The following is a 6,409-nucleotide window of genomic DNA, read 5'->3' as shown; positions in this document are numbered from 1 at the left end:
GGAAAGAGAAAAATGTGATTCCCATGTCTTTATTGCTGAGCAGTATCCCACTGTTAAATGTGTTTATTTTGATTTTCTTCGACAAACACCATGTCTTGATAAACAGGTTTGTTTTGTTATAACCCGGGGTCTCTGTCTCTTCCCGCAAGGTATGTTTATCTGCCAACATAAAGAATGTTGACAGACTGGTGCAACTCTGCTCACGCCTCCCCCTTGACTGTTCTTTCCCCCGGATATAGTTGCTCCTGTACTTGCTTCTCTTTCCTCCTCTCAGACTGACTTCCTGCATTGAGTGCAAACTGGTAGTGCAAGTGAGGCCACAAAGAAAGGATCAACTCTAATTTGAGGTAACTTTGTGAATGTATGTAGAGACAGGCTGGGATGAAAACCAGTACTGACTCTTGGACCTTGATGGTTGCTTAAATATACATTTGCTTACTATCTCATCACTTGTTTATTGTTATGCTGTCATATATACATAGCTTTAGGTATGTACTGTCTATTGTCTTTCATAATTTTGGCATTTCATTTTCATTTTGAGCTCTGGCAACCCTATTATACTGCTATTTGACAGTGGGGTGGTTTTGGAATGTGTTTACAGAGAAAACAATGTAGCAGATTGTGCTGATGCCCAGTTGGCAATTTTGTGTACCTCTGTCCAATTGCCACAGTCGCTGCTGATTTATAAGACAGTGATCTATTTTATCTCCTTTCAAAGATACAGCTGGGCTGCCTGCTGGATGCTCCCAGACAGATAGACTAGAAAGCTTTGATTGTTTAGTTGTTTAGTTTAGTTGGGAGGGCTGAGAAGCTGCTCCTTTATTTTAGTTAGGAAAGCTGGATAGTCTTATCTATGTGGCATCATTATAAATTAATAAAATTCTAATATGCATCCTTGTTCTGCAGATTTGCGCGTTTGTGTCTCTGTGGCGTCAATGACTTCAAACCTGTTACATACTTTTACTCTTCCCACAGGACAGCTTCTTGTGTCATTCTTCTGCAATCATCTTCATACAATCAGTCTCTCTCACCATGTCTACCAACCTATCCCACCTTAATGACGCTTACAACTCCCTGATGAGGGGCTTGAAAGAGTTGGACCCTCGGGGCCCCTGTGTTCCCAGCAACCTGGTGCTGATTGGAGATGAATCCTTCCCTCTAGCAATGAACAGCCAAGGCCAGGTGGTGATGGCTGCCTCCCTGTATGGCAGTGGAAGGATTGTGGTCCTGGGCCATGAAGGCTACCTGACCTCCTTACCTGCTCTGGTGGAGAATGCCCTGACCTGGCTGAGAGGGGATGGATCTGATAACCTGTCTGTAGGGGTCCATAAGAGTGCAAAGGCGGTGGCTGATAATCTCAGTGCATCCAGCTTCCAGACCCAAGTGGTGGTGGCTTTTAACAGCAATCTCAATGTCGGGGTGTATGTGACAGATGCCTACAGTGTTGGTGCAAACACAAAAGAGATTGTGGCATTTGTGAAAGCTGGTGGAGGAGTGCTCATTGAAGGGCAGGCGTGGTATTGGGCTAAGGAGAACGCACTGATTTGCTTTCCTGGAAATAAGGTTTCCGGTGTGACAGGAATCTATTTCTCCAAGGATACAGCTTTGGCAGAGTACCTGCCAGTCTATCCTGAGATCCCAACCTCATTGCTGGCTGTAGCGTAAGTGTTTTCTCCTCTTTCTATGCATACATAAAGATATTAATTCTCAAATTGACAGCTTTTTCATCATGACAACAATTTTTCCATCTTTGATTGTTAATGTGATTGGAAGTACATACAATTTAAATTCATTAAATTGCAATACCTTTTAGTGAATTATGTCCATGTGTCACGACATAAGCCCCCCCTGAATTTACCCCAACTTGTAAGGAAGTCAACGTGTTCTGATGTGGGCTCTGATCACCCACGGATTACCATTAAGGCTCTGTAGCACTGGAGCAGGGGCCGGGATCTGGGGAGCCCTGAGGTCCCTGCAACAGCATGGGGAATGGTATAGATCGCAGTGGGCTAACATCAACACATGCTCTGGCTTCCCACCAATGTCCAACACAAAAGTTTTGTCCTCGGTTCACCATGATGAGGATGTGTGTAAACATGGGGGAGGCAGGCTGAGGTCCAAACAGGTCCACATTGACATGGTTGAAGCTCCTTTGCGGCACTGAGAACTGTTCTAGGGGTGCTTTGGTGTGGCACCTTAGAGCGTTGACACACTACACAGGTCCCAGTCCACTTCTGCACATCTTTTTTTCAAGATGACTTGGAGTTCTTACTCCATGATGTGTCAGAGTTTGACCTAAAAGGCGAATTACTGGCTTCTGGCCCATGGTCCACTAGCCTTCCCCATTGGTACCACACAGGATGCACGGGCCTTCCTGGCAGGAGCCTACTATGGGCAAGGACGAGTGATTGCAGTAACACATGAAGGTCTTCTGGGACGGAAAGGTGGAGTTCATTCAGATTATTAATATGATCACTAAGTATATCACATTTGTTTGATTTCATTTGTCAAATGCATATTTTACTGGACAAATATTATCTTAAATTACTACTAAACTACTGCCTCTCTTGGATAAACTGCTTTCATTACAGACATTGCATCGTTTTTGGCATAATGCCATTCACTGGTTGAATGAGGGACGACTGGGCTTCATTGGTGTCTTGCACCCTATCATAAGTCTGGTGAGTGGTGGATAAAGCACTGCTATGAGTGTGTGGAAGTATTCATGTCAGAGGGATTAAATAATTGTACCTACACAAGATATTTCACTAATTACTTTGTAAATTAACACATTTCAATAATTGACCCAGTTTTGTATCCACCACAACCTGTCTTTTCTCTCCAGGTGTGACAACTCCAGCTCAGTGGTCATTGTTGCGGACAGCTCCCTCACCCTGGGCCGAGTTGGAGTTTGACAACATCATCCTTACTGTACCATCTGATGTTGTTCGAGACTTGGAGCGCCCTGATTTGCTTGCGGCACTCTGGGACAAGATCATTAAAGGCAGCGCTGACCTGGCTGTCATCCCACACAAATTTCGCCGTAAAGAACGTTTTGTAGCAGATGTGCAGATTTCCCATGGTAAGTGTGTTTGGCTGTCAGTCATCACTGTTTGCTCATGTCATATCAATTTGTGTTGTGTTACTGTAATGAGATGTTACATTTACACATTTACATTTAGTCATTTAGTAGCTTTTATTATACATATACAACACAAGTGAAGATTCCTTCAAGAGAGAGCAACAACAGTATGTGCCATGACAATAGGATCTAGTTCATCAACAGGATGTAGGTTCTAACAAGTGGTTGCAGACCAGAGGAGCTGCTGCATTCTGGATGTAGCAGTTGGAATGCAAATGCCAGTAGACCTGCCAGTGTGAGATGACATGAGCCTATACCATTAGCTGTGTCACATACAGGTGGGGTCTGATCTTCCCAAGTTTGCACAGGGTATCTGCATGACCAAGAGACTGGGGCAAGATGTTTCTTGAAGATGAGTTGGTTATCAATCCTCACACCCCACAGACTTTGAGGGTTCAACTCGTGAGGAGTCAAGCTGGATACGGTTTGTAGGTTGTAGACAAGAATTGGCTGTGATGACAAGGAGCTCAGTCTTTGATATGTTGAGCTGAAGATGCTGGCCTTTCATCCAGACTGAAGTATTTGTGAGGCATGCTGATATCCGACTGTACCGTCTTCTGGCGGGAAGGACAGAAAAGGGTTGCATTTTGTCAGCAAAGGTATGGTAGGAGAAGCCATGTGAGATAATGATTGCACCATGTGAGTTTGTTTTCCCCCCTCCATGACAGTCTAAATGATCTCCTTGAGAGATAAGAGTCAAACCACCACGAGAGCCGATCCCAAGAAATCAAGCTCAGAGAGGGAAGAGTGGAGAATTTGATGGTTGACTGTGTCAAAGGCAGCCGATAGGTTAAGCAGTATGAGAACTGAGGATTGGCCAGCAGCTTTTGCTAATTGTAAGGTCTTCCCTTGAGACAAGAGGGCAGTTTTAGTGGAGTGACCTTGCTTGACCTGCCACGTCTTAACACCTGTACCAACGATACAGTCCTGTAACAATGTATTGTCTCACTCTCCATTCAGGCTTGATGCATTGCGGCTATCCTGTCATGGTGCACTCGGCTACAGCACGTACTCTGGTCATCAGTGACCTTGCTGCACCCAAAGACATGTGGGGCCCCATTCATGAATGAGCCACAACCAACAGAGAGCCAGCTGGGAGTTCCCCCCAAATACCACAGAGTGTACATGCAACTTGTGGTCAGTGTACGTGCATGAACAGGTGTTCGGCATCAACAGGGAAAAGGTAGAGAAAATCAGATTTGCTGTCGACAATGTGATCATATTTTGTTTAACTTCATGTCCAATGTTAATTGTGTTCCTGCTTGTTTAAGGCACACCCCAACATGACGTTAGAAAATAGGAAGAGTCGCGCAAAGGAGTATGCCATGGGTGGCAGGAAGCTCACCAGCTGGAATGTGTGGGTGGCCCTGGAGACGTACATGCAGGTCAGAGAGAATTACTCTATATTACATTCTGAAGGGAAGCAATGCTTATGTCATAATGGAGTCTGCATTTAAAACTATGGCCACCCAAATAAAAACCCAATAACCCAAAATAATATCTCATTAGGACTGTTGAAGTTTATTCCAATGTATTAACTTGACCTCACTTGTACTTGTGCATCTAACTGCCCTTTCTGTCTACTCTTGTTACTCCTTTCATGCAGCTCCAGGACAAGTTTGGCTGGGATGCCTTTAAGAAGGTGTTTGCTGCCTACCACAAGATCACCAACTTTCCCAAACACAACACAGGCAAGATGAACCTGTATGCTGAGACTTTCTCTAAGATTGTGGGGAAGAACCTGGCTGGATTCTTTAAGGCCTGGGGCTGGCCCATAGAAACAGCCACGGAGCGCAAACTTTCCAACCTGACTCCCTGGAGTGACCACCCCATGGTCCAGTATGACTGAACCACAGGCTGATTAACATGCACAAACAAATAACACCCAGTGCCAAATTAATTGTAACGTCTGTCGATTGGGCACATCAATCAAAGGAGAACTTAGATAGACTTACCACCGGTTTTCAAAACACAGGATTGGACCAGGATTCATTATCGCTTCCAAATTGATTATCATTTATCATTTTCTTTTCTTTTTTTATGTAAATTTGTTTTTTTTCCTAACTAGTATTTTTCATGCCCTATATGTTGTCAATGACCATTGAAGAACTGTAGCTTTTTCCTTCACTGCTAAATAATGACAGAGAGTGAAACAGCTGCTCACCTTCTTCAGGTAGTCAAGGACAGTGATTATTTAAACACGTTTGAGCAGGAATCTTCTTTTCAGCACATATTTGGTCCTTTTGAGCTGCTGTTTAGAGCAAACCAGGATTGTGCTTCTCACTAAAACAAGTTTATCCAGACCCTGAACTTTTGCCCCTGAATTTGGCTCCTCGACATAAAGAGCAGATCTTTAATTCAGCACCTCAGCTCTTTAACTCCCAAACTACTCCTACCTATACTTGATTATGCCAACATTGTCCATCACACCACTTACAATACACATCTTCCTCGTAACCTTGTAACGCTGTCTTCAATGGTATCTGCAGATTTTTCACATCATTATTTTGTAATGTATGGGTGTATATGAAATGGTACTGAAGATGAAACTTAGATGAATTAGCTTTATGCTAACTCTGGTACAAATTTACTATTGTACATGGTCCCTTACAAATATCTGCTCTCTTAACTGTTTTTATTCCATTATAGAGTATGTTGGACACTGTGTGTAGTGTGCATATGTCGATTGGCTGCTGGAAATGGAGAGGCTCTACTTGTGTACTATTTGGTGTCTATGCTGTATGTTACAGTATGTGTATGTGTGTTTCAGATAGTTCTTCTCTATTGACTGTACTTTAACTTTAAAGGCTGTGATATTTTACATTTAACAGCTTTACTGGGTCCTCGGACTCATTCCAGTAGAAGCCAGGTAGGAACCCGGTAACTGCAGCATAACACACAGCAAAGGGATCCCACAGCAGAGACCTGCTAACATGGGATCCCAGCTAAGGTTGCTGTTCTGCTCTGAGGACAATAATGACATACAAAAGGTTGTAGTCCAACCATAGCTTCAGTTGTGTAAATATTGGTTGAGGCTTATGCATATGCATGCTGAATAATAGCCATTGTTTCACTTGTGCATACTTCAATGAAGCAAACAAAAATAAATTGTAAATTGTAAAATTGTTGACCTTTTTCTGGTGAAATGTGTGAGGACGCCTTTTTTAATGATTGAATGTCTTATCAAGCTCCCACTGTTAAATGTGTTTTTTTGATATTCTTCCACAAACGCCTGGTTTGTGTTTTATGTCAAATGCATGATTTGAT

The 6,409-nt window shown here is 43.2% G+C and overlaps 1 pseudogene; it reads left to right on the top strand.

Annotated features, from left to right (window-relative positions):
- Positions 1 to 243: 243 nt before the first annotated feature.
- Positions 244 to 6,291, top strand: LOC142992057 (TRPM8 channel-associated factor homolog; annotated as a pseudogene).
- The last annotated feature ends 118 nt before the right edge of the window (positions 6,292 to 6,409 follow it).

The sequence above is a fragment of the Genypterus blacodes genome, unplaced genomic scaffold, assembly GCF_046128005.1.
Source record: "Genypterus blacodes isolate CSIRO-AG114 ecotype Tasmania unplaced genomic scaffold, CSIRO-AGI_Gbla_v1 ptg000003l_1, whole genome shotgun sequence".
NCBI lineage: Eukaryota > Metazoa > Chordata > Actinopteri > Ophidiiformes > Ophidiidae > Genypterus > Genypterus blacodes.
Note: the sequence above shows the minus strand (reverse complement) of the source record. Positions and strands in the feature narration are given on the sequence as shown.